General features: G+C 38.0%; 1 long non-coding RNA gene across 1 annotated transcript in view; it reads left to right on the top strand.

Moving 5' to 3' along the window:
- LOC127492772 (uncharacterized) overlaps positions 1–25496 on the top strand; it is a 357154-nt gene that overhangs the window by 83724 nt on the left and 247934 nt on the right. The gene's annotated exons all lie outside the window — the stretch shown is intronic.

The raw sequence follows: 25496 nt of genomic DNA, 5'->3' as shown, positions 1-25496 counted from the left end.
GGCCAGGGAACTCTGGTCAGTGCTCCAAGGTGGGGCAAGTATCCAGGGTAACACCTGAGGTGGGGGTGTGATAGATCTCATTGTCCAGGTGTTAGCCATCATTGTGTTCTGCACCATTGTATGAACCACACAAATGATCTTTGTAGTCCTCACTGTGAACACACTTCCCACTGGAATGACCTGCTCTAGGCATCGAAGGAGCTCTGAGTGTGTGGTGCTGCACCTGATGATTGCCCAGAGATCCAGCTACACCCTGCACCTTCTCATGTAGCACTGAGTCCCCACAGTCTCAGCACATGAGGCTCCCACATTCACTGGGTGCTGAGGTTTCTCTTTGCTTTGCCAGCCTGTCCAGTCAACAGAGAGGCAGATGTTCTCTGAGACAGCCCTACAGAGGTGTCTTGATCCTGGGAGGCTGTGAGCACCTCAACACCCTATGTGATTGCCTAGCCACCTCCCAACAGGCTCAAAGTCAGTGGGCACTGTGGATTTTTCCTTCATCTAGAATCTCTGGATCACATACATACACAAGAGCCACTGGCCAAATGTTCTCTCTCCAGCACTGCCACCAGTACTGCTGAGAAGATAGCACCCTGTCTCAGCCAGTTGCTGTGTGCACGCACAAAGCCTTCTGCAGCTCCCACCCAAACACAAAATGATGCCTGCCATTACTCAGCCAGGCAGTGAGTGCTGTTGTGGGGAAGCTGAGGCGGGATAAACATGCCCCCTCTATTTCTACTGGGTCTGTGGGCAACTGCTAGCAACTGCTGGCCTCCATCTATGCTCTCCCTTCAGCTATATCACCACAGGTTGCTGCAGTCTGGTCTCAATTCTGTCTCCAAGCTGCTGCCCACTCTGGCTCTTGGCTGCTACAGTTGTGCATTGCGTTCATGTTTGTGCTGCTCACCTGCACCCTCTCCACACAGGTCTGTGGCGTTCCCCTTCCCCATTTAGGATTTCCAGTGCAATTTTCTCTCCAGTTCTCCCCTGAGAGTGCTCTTTGTACTTTTTTTTTACTGTTTATCCTAGCACAGTATGTTGTTCTCTAATTCCCTGTCTTGGAATTTCAGAGGTTTACATTTTGATTGGAAATAGATTTATTAGGAATGGTATCATTGACCTGTTGATACTAACTGTGGTGTGTGTTGTGTGTGTGTTTTCTTTATAAAACTGAGAACACTCATGTGGCAATAAAAATCTGTTGAGTTTCAAAGGTATTTGAGAGATAGGAGTTTGGCACAGATGCTCAATCACTATTTGGGATGTCTGCATTCCAGTTGGAGTGCCTAGTATGGGTCCTAGCTATTCCACTTGCAGTTTAGCTTCCTACTAATGCACACCCTGGCAGAGAGCAGATAATGGCTCAAGTACTAGAGTTTCTGCTGCTAACCTGGGAGACCTGGATTGAGTTCTGGGCTCCTGGTTTAAGCTTGTCCCAGTCCTGGGTATTTCATGAGTGAAGCAGTGGATGAAAGACCTATCCATCTCTCTGTCTCTATTTCTCTTAATTTAAGATAAAGTAAAAATAAATAAATGAAAAAAATGTGAAAGGCATTTGATGGTGAATATTTAAAAGCATGTAAATTTACTAAAATTTATTGTCAACATAGAACACTGCCTATTCCATGGTGCTTTACAGCAATGATTTTTTTTTTAATTGGGTGGGGGGATGCACACATTTTCTCTAACAGGAGATTGTAGTATCCATTTTGCATTGTAATCTTGTTTACCAACACTAAGAGCTTCTGCTCCAGATAGCAGACACTTGGCTGTTTCCTGTGACTTAGAGGAGTGTTTGATTAAAAAGGGATGATTGCTTTGCCCTAAGCTCAGTGCGTTTTTCCCTCATCCTGGAAACCAATATTATGCCTCTAGGAAAGCTACTGTGGCAAATGACAGACAAAAAAGGCAAAACACCATCACTCAGGCCTCAAATCTACTGATTTCTTAAACATAAGAACAAAAATAGAAAAGCCAAGAGCAAATGTTTTCTTTTTAAAAAGATTTGCTTATTTATTTGAAAGACAGAGTTTACATACAGAGGGGAAGAGACAAAAAGACAGAAATATCTCCCATCTGCTTGTTCACTACCCAAATGACCACAATAGCTGGAGCTGGGCCAGGCTAAAGCCAAGAGCTAGGAACTCCATCTGAGTCTCCTTTATGGGTGGCAGGGTCCCAAATGTTTGGGACATCATCTGCTGTTTTCCCAGGCACGTTAGCAGGGAGCTGGATTGGAAGTGAAGCAACCGGGAATCAAACTCGCACGAGCTACTGCCAGTGTAGTAGGAAGTGCTACTACCGCCAGCGTAGTAGGAAGTGGCTTAACCTGCTATGCCACAACGCTGTCCCCAGATATTTTTTATTATATAATTTTATTTCAGAATTTTAATCTAAAGTTTCAGGGGACAGAGTTACACTGCATATCATTAAGACTATTTGAAAGGATTTTTATATAAATTGGAGAAAAGGAGGACGTAATGATAGAGAGCATGGAGACAAAGAGATGTAGCAGTTGTCTTCCCAAGAAAATGACTAACTTCTAACTTCTCTTTATTTATGTCCTCCTGTTGATTCTCCTTACACTCAGGAGAGACTCTTTTGGAGACCCATTTGCACCAGCATCTAATGTCAGTGCTCAGGCTGATTAGAACACAGTAACTGTGTCTTAACACTTGGAATTTGAGAACCTGTAACTGATTAAAAAGTGCTACTATTTATTTAAAATTACCACTGACTGTATGAAAAAATGACTTCTTATAATGGAAAACACAGATATTAAGTCGCTATTTTATTCTTTGGTTCAATGAGATAATATGAAACATTGCTGAGCTGGAGGAAAATAAGAAGCAGATACAGGAAAGCTGCAAGTACTTCCAGTGTTATCCTGAAAGCAGAACATGGGCACCCTGCTTCCCTCTTCTATCACAGAGAACAAAGGTTGACCACGGAAGACATTACATCCTGACTAGACCTAGAAGCAGTTCCACGGCATTCTATGTGAACGAGCTTTACTAACTGGTCTTTATTTGCCCTCCCACAGTTTGCCATCCCTAGAGATGCAGTCCTTAGTGTTAATCACTTCTCTAAAAATTTGCAGATCTTTTAGGGTGGGGGTTGTGGTGTAGCAGGTTAAGCCAATGCTTGGGACACCTATGACGTATATAGGAGCACTGGTTCAATTCCTGGCTATTCTGCTTCCCATGCCACTCCCTGCTAATGTGCCTGGGAGATAGCACATGATGGTATAAGGGAGTGGATCCTGCAATTCAGGTGGGAAACTAGGATGGCATTTCTAGCTTCTGGCTTTAGCTTGGCACAGCCCAACTATTGTGGCCATTTGGGCAGTGAACCAGCAGATGGAAATCTCTCTCTCTCTTTCTGCCTTTCAGATAAATAAATAAATCTTAAAAAACTTCACCAATCTTTATTGAAAGTTGACATGTGAGTTAGAATTCAAAGTCACACGCTTGAGAAGAATGTATTTCCTGAATGTCTCTTATATATATGTACAGTACAGGAAGGCACTTCAAAAACTTTGGGGAAAATATAATTAAAAAACATTTTTTTGTTATGAAAATTTTAGAAAATTCATATTCCAAGTTCAGGGAAAGCACATGATTTGAAAATAACTAGGCTTCTAAAGGCATTCGGATCCGGCTGAAAAGCCCATGAGAGTATTTCAGGCATGGAAAGCCAAGACACTCTGGCAAAAACAAAAACAAAAACAAAAAACAAAAACAAACAAACAAACAAACAAAAACCTAAATGAAAGATCTCTGTGAGTGAGATCCCAGTAGAAAGAACAGGTCTTCAAAGAAGGAGGTACCTTTCTCTGAAGGGAGGAGAGAACTTCCACTTTGACTACGACCTTGTCTAAATATGATCAGAGTCGGAGAAATCAAAAGGCTTCCATAGCCTTGGAAACTCATGACTGGAGCATAGGGAGATTACTGATGCCATAAACAGGAGTGTCAATTTGTAAAGTCAACAACAGGAGTCACTGTGCACTTACTCCTCATGTAGGATCTCTGTCCTTAATGTGCTGTACATTGAGATTTAATGTTATAACTAGTACTCAAACAGTATTTTTCACTTTGTGTTTCTATGTGGGTGCAAACTGTTGAAATATTTACTTAATGTATGCTAAACTGATCTTCTGTATATATAGAAAATTGAAAATGAATCTTGATATGAATGGAAGGGGAGAGAGAGCGGGAAAGGGGAGGGTTGCGGGTGGGAGGGAAGTTACGGGGGTGGGGTGGGGAGCCAATGTAATCCATAAGTTGTACTTTGGAAATCTATATTCATTAAATAAAAGTTAAAAAAAAAGAAAAAGAAAATAACTAGGCTTGGATTTCAAAACATTTTGTACCAAAATAATCTTACCTTTTGAGTTTTCCATGAGGCTTTTGAAGTGTCTTCATACGTGTTAATAAGCTTCTTTTAGTTTTACTCTTATTATTCTTTTATTACAAGAGTCTTTTCCAATTAAGAACCTATGAGGGTTGAAGAAAACACATTTTTCCTACTCAACCACTGCATTTCAGGTTTAATAGCCTTTTAGGCTGATTATAATTTTGGAGAGTGACCATCCTTCCATTATTTAACATTGTAGGAAAGTCATTGAGGGATATGCAATCTGTATAGCATCTCACACCTGTCATGATTTCATTTCATTGAGAACAGCATAGGTAAAGCTATGGGATTTTTTCTTAAATAAAACCACAGTGGGGGCTGGTGCTATAGTGTAGTGGGTAAAGTCTGCCTGCAGTGCCGGCATTTGATATGGTCACCAGTTCGAGTCTCAGCTGTTCCACTTTGGCTGGGAAAGCAGTGGAAGATGGCCCTGCACTTGGGCCCCTGCACCCATGTGGGAAACTGGGAAAAAGCTCCTGGCTTCGGATCGGCACAGCTCTGGCTGTTGAGGCTATCTGTGAAGTGAACCAGTGGATCAAAGATCTCTCTCTGTCTCTCTTTCTCTCTCTCTCTCTCTCTCTCTCTCTCTCTCTGCCTCTCTGTAACTGTGCCTTTCAAATAAATAAGTAAATCTTAAAAAAATAAAATAAAACCACAGTGCGCTCTGTCAACAACAGAGAGAACATACAATGATTTGAAGGGGAGAAAGTTTAATGTGAAGTTGAAGCTATAAGAATGGAGTGAAGTAACAAGTGATTTGGTAGTAAAAATTAAAGAAACTATGGAATACAGGAATATCATATCCAAGTCAGAAACATTCAAATGAGAGCTGAATAGAGCACTCGAGGGAGAGACTCCTCCGTCTTTCTCTCTCCATGGATGAGATTAGACCCTGATAGAGATGACACAGCCACGGCTTATTGGACAGTGTGAAACCTGCAGGAAACCTGCTCTGGTGGTGCCTGGAGATGATCTTCACAGGAAACTGCTCCACTAATGCACTCTGCTCAAAAGTGCCCAACGGTGAGTGCCAGGGAAACTGCTATATTACAAGACCTGGACTTGGTGTTTGCTTCAGGAGCCTTTCCAGGGAGCAAATAGGACCTGGAGACAGAAGACTTTCCTGCTACAGTGACTCCTCGGTGCCTTCTTTGTCAAATCTTCAGTATTTGAAGACCAACATCCATTTTCACAGATATAACAAAAAGAGTAAATTTTGACCTCGGAAATAATAAAACAATTAGTCACTCATATTCTTGAAAAGAAAGAGGAAAAAAAGATTGAGCTTTAAGATGAAAATGACAAAAAAATAAACACACAGTGCTGGAACAGAATAAATGAAGACTAGACTCCAGTTCAAACCAAAATGGGAAAGGGTGAATAGTAGTAGGGTTGATAGTGGGGACAACAATTGAAAAAGCTTTTAAAATATGTTTAGAGAATTTAAAAATATAGAATTGAGTAGTTAAAGTTATCAATATTGTGTTAGGCCTTGTGGGCCTAATAATAACCGTGAGAAGATGCAAGCAACAGAGAAGGCAGCTTTGAAGGATGATTCTATGGCAGGCACTTTGCTCCGCTTTAGTGGGCTTGCTAATTTATACTTATTTTTTTTTTATTTTTTTGACAGGCAGAGTGGACAGTGAGAGAGAGAGAGAGACAGAGAGAAAGGTCTTCCTAACAAACATAAAAGTAAGAATTATTTTACTTTCATCATATAGATAAGAAAAGTGAGCTTCAGAAAAGTCAAATGACTTGTTCAAACCCATAGACTTGGGGCCAGTGCTGTGGCGTAGCAGGCAAAGCTGCTGCCTGCAGTGCTGGCATCCCATATGGGTGCTGGTTCAAGACCTGACTGCTCCACTTCCTATCCAGCTCTCTGCTATGGCCTGAGAAAGCAGTAGAAGATGGCCCAAGTCCTTGGGCCCCTGCACCTGTGTGGAAGACCTGGAAGAAGCTCCTGGCTCCTTGGATTGGCACAGCTCCGGCCATTGTGGGCAACTGAGAAGTGAACCAGTGGATGGAAGACTTCTCTCTCTCTCTCTCTGCCTCTCCTTCTCTCTCTGTGTAACTCTGACTTTCAAGCAAAATAAATAAATCTTTAAAAAAAAATAGACTTAGCATTTGGCCAAAGTCCAAATCTGATGAATTAACTCTAGATAATGTACCTCAGTGCAATGCTGAACTGCACTGTAGAAAGAATAAGAAAATGTCTCACCCTTTGAAACGAAACAAAACCAAAAGCTACTAAAAAATAACAAAAACAAGACTTTGATGAGATAACTCATAACTACACATGTGATACTACATGGTTATATAAAATCTATGTGTGGTGCAGATTGTAAAAGCCAAAGACTTAAAGAGAAGTAGCTTGGTAAACACTGGAATAGAGATAGTTTTAAACATATCATATTAATTTTTAATTTTTTTCTGAGATGATTGACATCCAAAGCAGTTGCACAAGTTCGATGCATACAACTTGATAAATTTGAAGATGACAATCCACTCGTGGACACATCACTGTAAACCATGCTGTGGACATATCTGCTATCTCCAACAGTTTCTTTTCTACTTTTTCTATTGTTTTGGTTTTAAGAACAGTTAACCTAAAATACTCCCTCTTAATATTTGTGTCAGTACAATTTCACTGTTGTACAGTACTAGTGTATGATGCTGGGTACTAGAAATCTAGGATTTACTCATCTTGTACAACTGAAACTATGTGTCCTTCGGTGACTACCTCCTTGCTTTGCTTTCTACCAAGTCTGCGGTAAGCATTACTCTACTTTCTGCCTCCACATGTTTCACTATTTTAGACTCCTTGGTATAAGAGAGGTCATGTAGATTTGTTATTTTTTTATGTGGCTTATTTCTTATAGTATACAATTCTTTATGTTCTATGTTACAGCAAATGGTAGGATGTTCTTAATTTTATTTTTAAGGCTGTATTGTGTGTATATTTACTGTCACTTATATATACATGTGTATTTGTGTATATATGTATATATACATATACATATATATATATATAAAACTTTTTCATCTATTTGTTGTCGTATGTATGTTTGAAAATAAAGAAGAGCTGGAGTCGCGGCTCACTAGGCTAATCCTCTGCCTTGTGGCGCCGGCACACCGGGTTCTAGTCCCGGTCGGGGCGCCGGATTCTGTCCCGGTTGCCCCTCTTCCAGGCCAGCTCTCTGCTGTGGCTTAGGAAGGCAGTGGAGGATGGCCCAAGTCCTTGGGCCCTGCACCCCATGGGAGACCAGGATAAGTACCTGGCTCCTGCCATTGGATCAGCGCAGTGCGCCAGCTGCAGCGTGCTGGCTGCGGCGGCCATTGGAGGGTGGAGGGTGAACCAACGGCAAAGGAAGACCTTTCTCTCTGTCTCTCGCTCTCACTGACCACTCTGCCTGTACAAAAAAAAAAAAAAAAAAAAAAAACCAACCAAACAAAAAAAAGAGTAGTGAGTGTAAAATTAATCACAAACTCTTTTAGAAGAAGAGAGTTTTTATATTAAATTGGTTGGAATATTGGCATCTGTTCTTGCTAAGAAAATGCATAAGAAATAGAAAAACTCAGACTGATAAACTTACCAAGCATCATTATGTCTTTTTTTTTTTTTTTAAAGATTGATTTATTTATTTGATAGGCAGAGGCAGAGAGAGAGAAGCCTTCTACCCGCTGGTTCACGCCTCAGATGGCCTCAGCGGCCAGAGCTGAGCTGATCTAAAGCCTGGAGCCAGGAACTTCTTCCAGGTCTCCCATGTGGGTGCAGAAGCCCAAGTCCTTGGGCCATCTACTACTTTCCCAGGCCATATTAAAGAGCTGGATCAGAAGTGGAGCAGCTGGGACATAAACTGACACCCATAAGGGTTGTGACACTGCAGGCAGTGGCTTTACCTGCTATGCCACAGTGCCGGCCCCATGATTATATCTGAAACGAATTGCAATGCAAGTTTGCAACCTAGTTAAGAATTTCTTATCTAGTGTATAATTTCATCTCCATTAAGCAAAAAGAAATATGATCACCCTCTGAATCTCCAAAGAATGTGATGATCTCATCACTTTCCCAAAATAATTTAAAAACTAAAACATAGGCAGAAAATTCCATTCTCTGTAGTATAATAATAGATACATAGGTATGATAGTTACGTATAATTTTCAAAAGATCATTTTTTGCAATGGCATCCACAAAGGAAAAGCAGGATAATAGATAAGATAGTTACTAAATACATTTAAGCTGCCAAAAATAGGGGGCAGCACTGTGGCGTAGTAGGTTATAAGCCTCCGCCTGCAGGGTCAGCCTCCCATATGGGCCCCAGTTGAGTCCCAGCTGCTCCCCTTCAGATCCAGTTTTCTGCTATGGCCTGGGAAAGCAGTGGAAGATGGCCCAAGTGCTTTGGCCCCGTACCCACATGGGAGACCTGGAAGAAACTCCTGTCTCCTGGCTTCAGATCGGCCCAGTTACACCTGTTGCATCCATTTGGAGTATGAACCAGCAGAAGGAAGACCTCTCTCTGTCTTTCTTTCTGTATGTAACTCTGCCTCTCAAATAAATAAATAAATCATTTTTTTAAAAAGATGCAAAAATATGAATTGAAAAAAATAGAATGGGACATTAATTCTATCTGAGGAGAGATATAAGGCTTCCTGGGGTGAAATTAGCACATTTTTTACTGTATAAATCTACTGCAGCTTGGGAGCCAGATGATACTGGTATTTTAATATGAAAAGGTCATTACCAAAAAATCTGTCAGGCTTCCTTAATCTTATTCATTTCTCTGAAATGATTCAGAAAGATAAACCATATAGTTTTGCCTTGTTATGCTGTTTTTCTCTTATTCTGGGATTGTTTCTGCTTTTTGTAATTTCATGTTTATGTTTGTTTTACTAACTGGCATTTCTTTGCCTGATAACATGTATTTTCCCCATCTTTGGGAAAAGAGTCACTACTCTCCACTCTTTCTTTCTGGAGCAGAGCCAGAGTTGATATACTCTACCCCTCTATCCCTCCATCCTTTCAACCCCATGAATACAGGGTTGATAACATAAGCCTAACCAACCAGTATCATCCAAATTCTTAACCTAAACTACTATGTCACCAAAGGTCACGGAGTCTAAATTAGTCTCCCGAGAAATAAAACCTGGGCTTTTATTTGAATTATTGAGAGAGAAGCACTCTCTTTATGTTGATGTAGCTGTGTGGTATGCATTGTAATATGAGTGGCCCTATCAAGCATTCATGTCCAAACTCCACAGGAACATAAAAATACAACAAAGGAGAACAGATCAGAGCAAAGGATAGAAGGAGCTGCACTGCTTCAATTATGCTGTCATTTAAAATTTTGGATCCAGTCATTTCTTAAGCTTTTGGCATTCACTCCCTTGAACTACCTAGTTTCATGAGCCAAAATATTCCCCTTCAAGTCAAATGTGTCATTTGAGTGAATTTTGTATTATCAGTAACTGTAAAAGCCCAAGCTGATCCACTCTCAAAGATAGAAAGACTAATGCTATGAATATATTCTCTTTAAAGGCTGGATAAATTAATCCCACCCAATGCTTTACTAGGTTCATTGACACAGCAGAAAGTTACTGTATGAACCAGCTCATCATTCACTTATTTAAACAAATTTTATGCAGATAAAGTGCATTATTTTAAATTTATTTGACCATTGGAGTTACAGACAGTGAGAGAGAGAGAGAGACAGAGAGAAAGGTCTTCCTTCCATTGGTTCACTCCCCAAATGGCTGCTACTGCCAGTGCTGCGCCGATCCGAAACCAGGAGCCAGGTGCTTCCTCCTGGTTTCCCACGCGGGTTCAGGTGCCCAAGCACTTGGGCCATCCTCCACTGTCTTCCTGGGCTACAGCAGAGAGCTGGACTGGAAGAGGAGCAACCAAGACTAGAACCCGGCACCCATATGGGATGCTGGCACCACAGGTGGAGGATTAACCTAGTGAGCCACGGCGCCAGCCCCTCATTTTTTTCTAAGAGGAATTGCTCTTCTCTATTTTTCCTGTGTATTCTGTCCATCATTTTCTCCATGCTGTCTTTATACTAATATAATCACTTCAGAGAGGGTCACCATTTTCTATTTTTCTCACACTTGGCAATTTCAGTCAAGATTGTTCACTCTATAATTTAAGTGAATGTGTATGTGTTCATGCATATGTATATGTGTGTGTGAGTGTATATATGTGTTTATGGTAACAACAATATTAAAATATGCTACTAGACTGAAATTCAAAATAAAAACTAGATGCTGGAGAGTTCTGTATTCTATGTTCACTTCAAGTTCAAAGCATACTACTTGATCAGTACATGACCAACTTTCCCCCTAATACTTTGTGAAGATGCATCTTGAAGTGTTATAAATAAAGAACTGCAGGTAATATAGCTTGACTTTCAGAGCAAAATTGTGATGCTATTCATCTTCTAATACATTTTCCCAGAAATTTTACCAAGAAATGGAGCTAGAGAATAATCTTAGAGCTCTTACATACCATTTGGTAAGTATTTATTCAAAGATAATAAAATGCTTATGTTCATAAAACTATGTTGTATGTGTGATGGCCAATGAGATTGCCAGAAACCTGTTACCTCAGTATTTTAAACAAGAATAAGGGAAAAAGTAAATCAATGATACTGAGAAATTATTGTGTAATGGCTCACAAAGGTCTGGGGATATGTGAGATGTGCATTAGGAAGTTCCTCCATAGTGCAGTGTGCAGTGAGAAACAACTAGAAAAATAAAGATGGTGGGGTTCACTTATATAGGATTTTCAGATCATTTCATCTGAATTGTCACGTTATAAATAAGCCTGATTCTTAGTATCAGTTATACAGCATCCTACTACATGATACCAAATTTCTTGTAGCAACATTTAAAAAGTAATTGTATGTCTTTTTTAAGGAAAAAATAGAACTTTTTTTGCAAGCAGTAATGAATATTCTTGATTAGAAGTTAGTGTAGTAGATAAAACACATAAACAAGTAGGAAAAACTGCTTGAAAGTTTACTTATGGTCTCATCCAGAAATGCCAGAGACAAGATTATCAAGTAGTATAGGAAAATGTGAATCCCTGAAGCATGGCAAACATATCTCTTAGAGTCAGAAAGTGCAATCAGGACAAAAATGATGCCTTATTTATATAAAATATCAAGTAACACATTTTATTTTTAATTGGAATGTAGACAGAAAATTTAGTCTAAAATTCAAGGATAATCCAGATGTGTTCATAACAATTCTATGAAAGAATAAATATTAAGAAAATGGTGGGTTTTTCTTGCTTGTAGCCATGTTTATAACAATATCAGAATACATGTTAACTTTCAAAGCACACAATGATGAAATAAGTAGGGCAAGAATTTCTAAGAAAATATATTTATGCATGAACACAGTATTGATTGGGGAAACTTTAGATTCAGGATCACAGTTTACCTAGAAATCATCAAGCATCCCAATGCATCTGTTGCTATCAAATGTATTTATCAACATTTTGCATCTTTCATGTTTTGTGGATTCTTAAGAATGGCAAAACGCTATATTAAATTTTAAAATATTATTTTGGTATATAATTTTATTTGAAAATATTTTAATCTTTTTGAAAGGCAGAGAGACAGAGATAAAGACAAAGAAATTGCCTTCATGCTGGTTCACTCCCCAAGTGCTCACAGCAACCAGGGTTGGGCCAAACTGAACCTAGGAGCCTGTAACTCAATCCAGATCTCCCAGCTGGGTGGTAGAGACCCAAGTACTTGAACCTTTACCAGCTGCCTTTCAGGATGAACATTAAGAGAAAATTAAAATTGAAACACTGCCAGAACTTGAACCCAGGCACTTGGATATAGGATGCAAATGTCTTAACTGATGCACCAAATGCTCACCCATGAATTGTCACTTTTTAAAAGTTTTATAGTCGAGAGGCCAGCGCTGTGGTGTAGCGGGTAAAGCCGCCACCTGCAGTGCCAGCATTTCATATGGGCACTAGTTTGAGTCCCAGCTGCTCCACTTCCAATCCAGTTCTCTGCTATGGCTTGGGAAAGCAGTAGAAGATGGCCCAAGTCCTTGGGCCCCTGCACTCATGTGGGAGACCTGGAAGAAGCTCCTGGCTCCTGGCTTTGGATTGGCACAGCTCCAGCCATTGTGACCAATTGGAAAGTGAACCAGCAGATGGAAGACCTCTCTCTCTGCCTCTCCTTCTCTCTGTGAAGCTGACATTCAAATAAATAAGATAAATCCTATAAAAAAGTGGAATAAGCTGTGTTTTGTGAGCTTGCTTTATTAAATGGATATATTCTGGCATAATTTGGGTAACTGCTGTTCAGGATTTTATGAGGTAAATATAAAAATTGCTGTTTTAAAATTTTCACATTTTATATAGAAATGGTGCCATGACAAGCTGAATGTTCTAAGATCCGGCATGTGTAAGGTGGGCTAATGGTAGACAAACTGAACATTCTGAAGTGCTCAATGATGGCACCAGTCTTAATTATAAAGAATGGCCCATGAAATGACTTAATTATCACAATTATTTTCCATGCTGAGAAGAACAAGCATAAACTAAATGTTTCCATGTCTCATGACAAGATTGCTTTAGAAAATAAAGTCTAATGCTTATGTAAAATGAGTGAGCAGTATATTTAAGATACATAGCTCATTTACATTATGAAAATCACACTACCTATGGTTTAAAACAAAGATTAACATCAGACACTTGTTTCATGAATTATTCTTCAAAATGTATACAAGATTGACAAGGGGATCAGCATTTCAATTTTCTATGTGCAGCAAAACAACTTGATCCCTCAACATACAGACAGAATTCAAATTTTCCACAAACAATATCAAGGGAATTCTGTGCTAACACTCTGTCTTTGATAATGTTTTCTGGTGTTCCTCCCTTTGTCTCAGAAATAGCCCATACAGAAAGATAAGTATATAATGATTCACTCATACAGATACATTTGTCCTTTGTATGCACATTACTGCGTGAGCATGCTTCTGAAATATGTGACACCAATGAATGATAATTTATTCAGCCAAGCTGGTATGCCTGTGGCTCTTTAATCCAGCACAGATTTTTAGAAATCTGGATACCCATCATACCCTCAGAGAATGATAATAAACATGGTATGATCAGAAATAAGAATGTATTTTGGAGTAGAATAAAAGTCCCTTTACTTTTGAAAATAAACCCCCAGGTTTTCAAGGGAACTTAGGTTTTGGAAAAAATGCTTGGGGTGCTGCACTCGGGCTCAGAAGGCTTACTCATTCCATCTTTCTAATTTCCTGGGAAATTAGAGAAAGATACGTGGAGCCCAGTCATCTTACAGTCTGTGTTAGTTTTTTTGATTTTTTTCTGGCTCTATTGAAATATGATTGTCAAATAAAAATTGTATACATTTAAGGTGTGCAAGGTAATGATTTGGGGGTGTCATATTGTCTTCCTTGTTCATGTTTCTTGGATGTCTATATTTCTTTTTATGCGTCTGGGGAATCACTTGTTGGTATCTCCGCTGGAGGCTTTGTTCTTGGAAATTTGCCTCTGTGACTTGATGGAACGCCTGTGAATTACAGTAGATGTCCAGAGGAGTGTACTGGGTGGGGCCAGGGAGCTCTGGGTGGCAACTGTGCATACGACAACAGTCCAGAGTGACACCCAAGATATAGAGAAGATAGCTTTTTCAATCTCTTTGCATAGATTTTTTGAGATATATGAAGGGCAATGTAAATAAAGATTGGTATTTACAGATATAGTGTAAGCTGTTGAACTTATAATAGTGTGTGAAGACCTATATTCCCATGGAATACATGATAGGTACTATTAATGTAGTGTTTGGAAGCTAAAAACTTATTCAAAATGCTTTGTGCTCAGATAAACTAGAAATTAGTTATTAACAGCTCTGTTATCTTCTTTTTTTAAAAAGATTTGTTTTTATTTATTTGAAAGACAGAGTTACAGAGAGAATGGTAGAGCCAGAGAGGGGGAGAGAGGGGGAGAGAGGGGGGAGAGAGAGAGAGAGAGAGAGAGAGAGAGAATGAGAGTCTTCTTTCCATCTGCTGGTTCACTCCACAACTGAATACAATGACCAGAACTGAGCTGATCCTAAGCCAGAAGCCAGGAGCTTCTTTTTTTTTTAAACTTTTATTTAATAAATATAAACTTCCAAAGTACAACTTTTGGATTACAGTGGCTTTTTCTCCCCCATAACTTCCTTCCCACACACCCACAACCATCCCATCTCCCACTCCCTCTCCCATTTCATTCACATCAAGATTCATTTTCAATTAACTTTATATACAGAAGATCAATTTAGTATATACTAAGTAAAGATTTAAACAGTTTGTACACACACAGACACACAAAGTATAAAATACTTTCTGAGTACTAGTTATACCATTATATCACATAGTACAACACATTAAGGACAGAGATCCTACATGGGGAGTAAGTGCACAGTGACTGCTGTTGTTGATTTAACAATTGACACTCTAATTTATGACATCAGTAATCACCCGAGGCTCTTGTCATGAGTTGCCAAGGCTATGGAGGCCTTTTGAGTTCGCCAGCTCCGATCTTATTTAGACAAGGCCATAGTCAAAGTGGAAGTTCTCTCCTCCCTTCAGAGAAGGGTACCGTCTTCCTTGATTGCCCGTTCTTTCCACTGGGATCTCACTCAAAGAGATCTTTCATTTAGGTGTTTTTTTTTTTTTTTTTTTTTTTTTTTTTTTTTTTTTTTCAGAGTGTCTTGGCTTTCCATGCCTGAAATACTCTCATGGGAGAAGCCAGGGCTTCTTCCTGGTCTCCCATGTGGGTGCAGGGTCCAAGCATTTGGGTCATCTTCTACTGCTTTCACAGGCCACAGTGGAGCTGGATCTGAAGAGGAGCAGCTGGGACTAGAACCAGAGGCTATACGGGATGCATGCTGGGGCTTTAACCCACTGTGCAACAGTGCTGGCCCCATAGTTCTGTTATCTTCTAAAAATGTTTTTAAAGCTGAGAGTAAACAGAAACCCCAGTAGAAACTGATAATTTTCAAGGTTTGCAGAACCTAACATCTTTGAATGTCAAGCCATTCCTGAGTATTAAGAGGCAGTTTTTTTGTCTTGTTCCCTAGCCTTGCACAGCTTCTTGCTGTGAAAAACAGCTACTAGTATGCTACAGTCAGGAACCAACAATACCAGGGTTCCAGAGTTCAAAACATTCTAAAATTTCATATGATTTCCTTAGTTGCTCATGTAAGAATGCAAATGCTCACTTCGTTCCATCTCTGTGTGTATTGGTGGGGAGCAAGGCTTCTGATAAGAATGTTCATTGAAATGATGCTTAGAAACTTGATTTACAACAATTCCACTAATATTTTTATTTATTTATTCATTTTTTTTGACAGGCAGAGTTATACAGTGAGTGAGAGAGACAGAGAGAAAGGTCTTCCTTTTTCCGTCAGTTCATCCCCCAAGTGGCCGCTATGGCCAGCGCGTTGAGGCCAGGAGCCAGGCGCTTCTCCTGGTCTCCCATGCAGGTGCAGGGCCCAAGGACCTGGGCCATCCTCCACTGCCTTCCCGGGCCACAGCAGAGAGCTGGACTGGAAGAGGAGCAACCGGGACAGAATCTGGCACCCCCACTGGGACTAGAACCCGGTGTGCCGGCGCTGCAGGAGGAGGATTAGCCTATTGAGCCACAGCGCGGGCCTAACAATTCCACTAATAATTACTATGATGATGATGACAATGACAACAATGATGATAATGATGATGATGATGATGATGATGTCTGAGGAATTATAAAACTTTTACTTTAAACTTAGACTTTAAAGTGCAGTGATTCATTCTGGCTGTGCAAATAAATCTACCCATTGATTGGAGTTGGAAGTATGTTGACCTCTTCATGACATCAGAGTCATTTTTAGAAATGTTTGTTCTAGGATAAATAGCTAATGCAACAATCTTGGACAGTGCCATCTCTAAGTTTCTTACTTCACACCTCACTTCAGAGCTCCCTTTCTAGTATGGCATTCTGTGATTTGGAATAGCAAATATTTCTCACATTACCATATTTGAAAAATGCATAAGGAGTTGTTGTTTCATTAGTACTCATTTTCCTATCTGAAATGAGACAGTAAAGACAAGCATATGCTTTATTTTGGGTTTCATATTTTGAGAGCCTATTGCATGGTTTTGAAGTGGTAGTATCCACTGAGTTAAAGATACTATGGATAATACTGAAAATATTTGGTAGTGAATGCATGAAGATAATATGTGCCAGCAAAAGTGAACCCTAATGGGAATTACATTGGATTTAGGTGATGATGATCTGTCTATGTAGGTTCAGTAATTACAACCAAGGCACCATCTGCATGTAGGATGTTGATAAGAGGATCAGGGAGTGTTTGGGAAATCCCTGCACTTCCAGTGTGTACTTTGTTGTAAACTGAGAGTTCTCAAAGTGTTTAGGAAACTAAATTCTATTAAAATAATATACACAAAATGATCATTATTACTATGCTTACTTAATTTTGGAACTGATTGCAATGCAATACAATTGTAATAAATTTTTTTAAACCTTGATATTTTGTTCAGGGCATATGGGAAGCAAATAGTATTGAAATTTATATTTCAGCATAATGTGAAATTTAATCAGTTTTTTGAAACTAAAAGAGACACTAGATTTGATCAGCCTGAGGCTGTGCGAAAGAAATAGAACACACCTATACCAACTAATGCTGATTAAATAGACAACCAAGCCTGTGGATCACTGACCTTGAGTTTTGAAGAAATGTGATACAGACATGAACAAAATAAACAAGTTTCTGACCATTATTAAATCAAAGTGAATATGAACCCTCAACAACATCATTTAATATATTAGGGCTGCTAACAATAACAATTTTATTTAATTTAATAGTCTTAACTACAAATGCTGTGTTATTTTCAATGCTTTGTATTTTTGATACAATTTAATTTCCATAAAATGCCATGAGAAAAATAGTCTTTTTATCTCTGTTATACAACTGAAGAAACAAGTGTGAAAGGGCAAGTAACTTGCACATTGTTTCACAGTTAGAATGTGGCAAAAAGCATCAGGGCTTTACAAATGCAAACCATTTATAAGAAAAGAAAACTCATTGGGAAGGGAAGTGTTTTCATTGCTGAACCTATTATACCATAATATTTAGAATTGAGTGTTCCAACTAAACATAATCCAATAGTTATACTTTTAATATTAACTGAAAATACAGATTGAGTTTGGCAAAGTAGATTCTATTTCTTTAATTAGAGAGTAGGTTTTCCAGTTTCCATGTGAGGGCAAGGAAAATACAAACATTTGTTTTTATTTCTCAACTGTGATTAAGTCCATGATACATCAAGTTTCAAGAAAATATATAAAGCTCACTAAGGAAACTTCTTATTTTGAGTTTGAGGCCTGAGGACCAGTGGTGCTGATGTTTGAGGATAGAAAATGATTCCTCAGTGCAAAGAGAGAGAATTCACCCTTCATCTGTCTTTTTGTTCTATTTGGCTCTTTAATGGATTGGATGATGCCCACCATCAGTGGTAACAGCCATCCTCTCTACTCAGTCTACCAATTCAAGGGTAAATCTCTCCTGGAATCACCCTTACAGACACACCCAGATATAGTGTTTTCCCAAATACCCAGACATCCCTCAACCCAGTTATATTAGGAAGGACTTTAAAAGTTATCCCTTAAAGGGTTTTGAGAAAAAAACAACTGTTTCTCATGTAATAACTGAATATAATAAACTTACGTTAATTTTTACTACTTATTTTTTGTTAGATAGTTGAACAAAGGTTATTTTCATGCTATTTTTTTTTATCTAAGTGGTTTGCTGCTTTAAGTCCAATCACTTGAAAAGTGTGATCTCCCTTGTACATTAGGATTCTCAGAAACTATTGTTTGCAAACATCGTTTGTTTTCAAATCATTTGTGGTGAAGAATCATTCTGTTCTTATTTTCAGTTTATCTCACATTTGTAGGTAAAATACATGTGTATATACATAATACATAGTGATTTCAAGGATGAAATATTTTCTTTAAAAAAATCTACTATGCTAATTCAAGTAATTATTTTCACTAAAAAGACATATATCTGCTATTTATTACTTAAATTATCCATCCAGGCAACCAATAAGGAAGCTGGGTGGGGCTGAGGTCTTAATAGAAGCCTCTAGAACAACCTTATGTTGGAAACTGACTGTTTTCAGGTAATGAATTTCAGTGACAATAAATGACTATTATAGGTCCAAAGTTGAAACATCTCATTGTCCAAAATAAAAACAAAAATTTTAAGTTTATAGTTACCATAAATGTGGTCAATTATCTTAACCTCATTGAGTTTCATACTCAACTAATCTTACACTGTACATACTCTGTGTGAAACTGTAGGCTCACAGATATTGGTGACTTTCATGTTTTCTTCTGCCTTTCCTTGACATGCTTATTTCATTTTCAGAAGAAAGTAAGAGAGCAAATGAAGAAAATTGGCAATAGTCCTAACTTTGTGATTAGTCCTCATATTCCAGACTTATAGGAATGCTGCTTTGGTTGAGGGTCTGGTACTTAGGAGAATGTTCCTAACTCAAAAAAAGAAAAGAAAAAGGATATGATATGGTTCTTTGGCAAAAGATGTATTCACAGTTAAAAAAAACCTGTTTTTATTTGTAATAATTATTAGATTATTATTATTCTATTTAATTGATTATTCATCCTTGCAGGAATGCAAAGGTAGAGTATTGTAACAAGCAAAAAATCAAGAGTTCGTGCTTTTCTTTTCTTTTTTTTTTTTTTACATTTTTTAAGAGTTCAGTGATTTTCAGCCATAATAGTGGTTTATAGTAGTGTGTTCAAGGGTGGTTCTAGCCATTTTATAAAGGTGATTATTAGTAAAACTTGTCATGAAATCATGGAAACTCCTGAATAAGAATAATAATACTTACTTTCAATGCAATAGCTGTAGTGATTGTCTTATATCTATAACATTATTGAATTGGTATGGGGGATGTCTGGTTTATTCTAGACAATAGGTGAGATGTAAGAGATTGTATTTCCAAAATGAAAAAGATATATGATTGCTTAAGGTACTTACCATGGATTTAGCAGACTTATGAGGTATAGCTCCTATCAGCTATAGCTATACAATAGTATAGCTATTCAACAGTTTCTTGTGTAAAACAGAGGTTTTGAGATGTAAACACACCTTGCTATGGGGAGTAGCCTGCAAAGTGAAACATCTGTACTTCTTGATTCCTTGTATCCTGAAAATTATTAATTAAATGCTTACTGGGCAGGATCTCTGATTTGTTTGTTTATGTTTGCTCAATTTGTCATATTATATTAAAAGCAATACAGTGTAGTATTTCAATTCTGTACTTAAAAACTGTCTATGGGCTCCTGTGCCAATAAAATAATTTAATTAAACAGATATTGAAAATATTAATTTTTAATATTTTGTAAAGAAAGTCATCTCTCTCTTTACCTTTCTTTCTCCAAAAATTATTGATGATTTTTCTATTCTATTCCAAAATACATTTAATGTAATTTTGTCAAGTATCATACTGACACAAGATAACTTTATAGGTGAAATTTTATCAATAATGTTGGAATTTCCTATCCTAGCACATAATTTTCTTTATTTCTCCCATTTTTCTGTATAATAGATATCTTTGTAGTTTTATTTTTTTACTAATGCTTATACATCATTTATTAAATTCCAAAGCATTATGTATATTAATTACATAATTTAACATTCTCCCTTGAATTATTATATATTTTTCAACAATTAAAATCAGTACTGCATACTTCATTGGAACAAAGATGTGAAGAAAAGAGCCTTGCTTTTTTCTGCAAACTCCACCATTGTCCTTGTATAAGAAGTTTTCAAAAAGTGCATGAAAAATATGTATTATGAAAAAATAGGTATGAATTTCAAAGACCAATTGTTATACCTTTGAATAGAGCCTAGTTTGATGCACAGAAAAGGGTAAAATATCAGTTTGCAAAGAACTTCTATCAGAACAACAGGAATTCTGCAAAAAAGAAAAGAAAGCAGTTGCAAACATCCAACTGATAGTGAGGATGAGTAGAACAGGGAAGCACTGATGCTTCACCAGATCAGCAGTTTACAGGTCGATAACTCACTGTAGGAAGGGATGCAGTGATGTTGAAGTAAACCCCTCTGCTGCAGACCATGAATATCAGTTTAGGAGGAAAAAACCTTGTCTGTGCCCTGGCTGAAGAGCATGGACAATTAATAGCAGAAACAACACCAAGCGCCACAGTCATCTCAATTAATTCCAGTTACACAATTCTCACTGAAAAATCGAAGTGAAATAGTCCTTTAACTTTCTGCCAAAACTTTTTGCCCAGTTCAGCCAGAGACAAGAGTAAAGCTTTAGGCCAGCGCCGCGGCTCACTAGGCTAATCCTCCTCCTTGCGGCGCCGGCACACCGGGGTCTAGTCCTGGTCAGGGCGCCGGATTCTGTCCCCTCTTCCAGGCCAGCTCTCTGCTGTGGCCCGGTAGTGCAGTGGAGGATGGCCCAAGTCCTTGGGCCCTGCACCCCATGGGAGACCAGGATAAGTACCTGGCTCCTGCCATCGGATCAGTGCGGTGCGCTGGCTGCGGCGGCCATTAGAGGGTGAACCAATGGCAAAAAGAAGACCTTTCTCTCTGTTTCTCTCTCTCACTGTCCACTCTGCCTGTCAAAAAAAAAAAAAAATAGTAAAGCTTTCAATGAGATATTTATTTTTGTCAACAAGCATTATATATTATATATTATATAATACATTATATATATATATATATATATATATATATATATATATATATATAGCAGAGAGAGAAGTTGAGACAGTGAGAACTTCCCTCAGCTGATTCATGCCCACAATATTCAGGGCTGGGTCAGACTGCAGCCAGGAGCGAGGAACTCTATCCAGGTCTCCCATGTAGGTGTCAGGAACCCAAGCACTTGAGGGCCATCATTTACTGCCTCCTAGTGCATCAGTAGGAAGCTGTGTTGGAAGCTGAGGCAGAAATCACTCCCAGGCACTCAAGTATGGGATGTGAGTATCCCCAGTGGAGATAAAAGAATGATGATTGTGGGAAGTAATTTTATGAAACTTTTAGCTACAATATGAACCAGACTTTTTTTTCATGGAACACCGCTTATCTGAAAGAAAGGCTAACAAAAAAAAGCTATGGTTGTTCAGGTATATTTGTCTCCTTGCAAATAAGCCAAGTGAGTCTGACATGGAAAGGGAACATAACTGAGAGTATGGTAGCTAAAGAGTATCTTTCTGGGGAAAACTCAAACTTTGGAAAACTTCAATCTGCACCTTGAGTTTGACAGCTCCCCTACCCTTACGACTTCTGATGAGATTAGCTGTGATATTAACGAAAGAATTTTTTACATTATCAGTATTTTTAATAATTTACTACATGGCAAATATGAATTAAATAATACTTTATATAATTATTAAAATAAAAAGGCATTATTTATGTATACAATAATATAAAATATTAATTTGTCATTTATTTATTATAAAATATTTAAAATAAAAGTCAGTAAATGTAAAAATATCATTGTCATGAAATATTATTTAAACAACATATTGTATATGTAAACTAAATGGTTAGATAAATATGTGATAATAACCACTGATTTTTCTGAACAAAATGCACAATTCAGGTAGTAGTTTTATATTTTCTGGGGAAAACACTAGATAGGGTATAGATGTGAAATAAAAGAGCCAATCCATTAAGGATGACATTGTAATTATAGCAAATGTCTTAGTGGGAATACTTAATTGATTCCTATGCTTAGGATCTGTTTTCCTCTTTGTCTCATTTGTCAGCTTGGCAACTGTGAATAATCATGGTGTTCTAGTCTTGTTACAACTTTAAGAAGAAATTTTATATCTTACTTTTTTTGAATAAGATACTTAACAGATCTACTCTCAGCAGGTCGGGGTGAAGGCAGCAATCCTAAGGGAAATACAATGCACTTCAGCTATCTTCCAAAGGGTGTCAAGCTTTTTAGCTGAATTTCCCCAGTAACAAGAAGACTGCACAATCAAATCTGTTCATTCTCACACCAGCTCTTAACAGTTTCAGATGAAACATGTATCTAGGGATACCAATGGGCTTTTTGAATTTCACACCTACTGGCTGCTAGATGCGTAGGTGTTTTCAGAATAGGTTCTTCAGACATGGTAATTGTGTTCACCAGACATGTGTAAACATGTAATTGAGCCTTGTGTTCTCAAGTTTCAAACTCAAGTAGCATGCAAGTGATCCATGCAAGCCAAGGACGTGTAGCTTTATTCCTAGGGAAAAAAATTCTAAGTAGCTTTCAGAATAAAATTCTTCCAAATGCTCAGCCTTCTTCTATAGCTTAATGGAATAAAAAGATGCCGTGCCTGAAATGTATAGATGTATATACAGGCTTTTTACTGGCACAATGTTTACTTGCCAATGTATGTGCTACATCAGCGTGCATGTGATGAAAATGATAAAGTTCAGATCAAAAGAAATGATTCTCATGTGATTTGTAAGAACAGTGATGTTTGATAGACTTCACTGAATACCGCTGTGTGTATTCCTAAGGCGAATATTAGAGAAATTTTACTCTCTTTTCAATTTTCCCCATTCAAAAATCTTAAAAATAATATGAGTAGTAACATTGTTTTTCTTATGAGGAGCAGTAGGGCATCACTGCATATGATAAACATAGTGATATTTTATAGGATGCTAAAATCTGCTCTCACAGGACAAATATAACTGCTTACTTTGTGAAAATGTAAATTACGGGAGCTGTCCTCAAAGTGTTTGTGTGATGGTTGTGTTAGGCAGAATCATGGCTCCACCTGCACCACTCCCCTCTCCCAGCACACACAGGTTGTCCCTGTCTTCTCCAGAAGTTGCAGAAGTGTTCCCTCACATGGTGAAAGAGTCTCTGAAGATGAGTGAGGACCCTGCCTGTGAGATGAGCAGAGTGTCTTCAATTGTCCAGGAAGGCTCAATGCAAACCTTTGAGATACAGAACCTACCTGACTTGGTCACAGAGATGGAGTGGAAGAAGCAGGAAAGACTCAAACCATGGTGACATCTGGCCCACAGCAGCTGGCTCTGAATATATAAATGGAGATGATGAAGCAGAAAGCTGGCAAGACTCTCAGCTGACAACCATCCAAGAAATAAGGATCTCAGTCCCAAACTACAAGGAACTGAATTGTGTCCACGACCCAAGAGAGCAGCAGGTGGCGCCTGCCTCCCCTAGAACTTCCAGGAAGAAGCACAGCCCTGCCATCCATCTTGCTTCCAGGTCCAGGACATCCACGTTGGCTTTCTGACCTACTGATTTGTAGAATTGCAAATTTGCATTGTTTAAACCACTGAATTTGTTGTAGCTTGTAAGAACAATAATAGACAATAAATTCCCCCAATTCACCTAAGTAATATGAGACTCTTCTATAGTCTTCTTTTGCTACACAAATCCTGCATTTAGCTGTCCTTATTGAAGTTTCCAACAAAAAAGATTCACACAAGCATTTCTGATGTGTGAAATAAAACACTGTAATTAATCACAATATTTAAATATAAGCTTTTATTTAACAGGACTTGTTATTTTTGTGATTTCAGTCAGTCTTGACACTGCTTGATTCACAAAATCAAACAATCAGTGCAGCCAATATTTACATTGTGGTCTTTGCTTTTGATGCTTCTGATAACACCACAGAAAATGTGTTCTAAAGAGTTGGTATTTAGTTTTTCTCCCAAAGGATTTCATACAAAGGTTCTGAACTTTACATTAAAAGGTTTGCTTGTCTTGTCAAGAAGAAATGTCCTTATTGGGTTAAGCACAATACAGCCTTGGAAAATACTTTCCTTTCTACTGAAAATGAACTAGGGTCTTGTTACTTTTTACTTGTTGAACTCTATAGTTAGTGAACATTGAGACTTTGATGATAATGTATATTAAAATATATGCTATCTCGGGGCTGGTGCTATGTCAGAGTGGGCAAACCCTCCCCCTGTGTCTCTGGTATTCCATATCAGTGCCAATTCTAGTCTAGCTGCTCCTCTTCTGATCCAGCTCTCAGCTATGGCCTGGAAATCAGTAGAGGGTGGCCCAAGTGCTTGGGCCCATTCACCAACATGAGAAAAGTGGAAAAAGCTCCTGGCTTCACATCAGCTCAGCTCCAGCCATTGCGGCTATTTGGGGAGTGAACCTGCGGGTGGAAGATCTTTCTTTCAGTCTCTCCTTCTCTCTGAAATTCTACTTCTCAGATAAATACATAAAATCTTAATCTCAAAAGGTGAAGAAAGAGAGAGAGAGAAAGAAGGAGGGAATATCATTATGTTCTTAGAATTGTATCTATGAACTATATTGAATTTGTTCTCTGTATTAATATCTCATGAATGTGAAAAAATAATGTAAAAAATGATTCAAATTTTAGACATACAAAAATTTTGAAGAAAACCCTGTCCATGAATGCTTCATGCTACTATACCTTCTTTGAAGAAACTTTCTCAAGTATATATTTTTGAACAGTGTAATAATCAGATCTGTTGTGAAGAATAATTCATTGTTAATACCATAAATAGGAACATAAAGAAAATATTTTTCATTGCATCTAATATTCTATTCTAATTTATTGTGTTATGATCCATTGAGAAAATATGAACCTCATTGTAAATATGTAAGATATTATATTTTAAATTAAATTAAATAAGTCATTTATAAGGAATGTGTTCAATGACTCAATGCTCAAAATATATATTGACTCTTTTAGTCACATCAAGAAAACAGACTGCTAGGGAATTGTGTCTTTATTTACCATTTTCTCCATTTTAGTGTAAATACATAACAAACACATAAGTTTAGTGCACTATGATTTTCCTATATATAGTTCAATTGTGTCAAGAACATATAGACGATAACACCTGTGATGTATTTTTGTGCTGTTGCTTTTTCTGTCATCAAGATTAGGCCAAGTCTACTTGCGCCTTTAAACAACATCACCTGGTATGATTTGCTTAAGTTTATAATATAGC

Source organism: Oryctolagus cuniculus, chromosome 14, assembly GCF_964237555.1.
Source record: "Oryctolagus cuniculus chromosome 14, mOryCun1.1, whole genome shotgun sequence".
Lineage (NCBI taxonomy): Eukaryota > Metazoa > Chordata > Mammalia > Lagomorpha > Leporidae > Oryctolagus > Oryctolagus cuniculus.
This window is presented reverse-complemented; position numbering and strand designations above follow the sequence as displayed.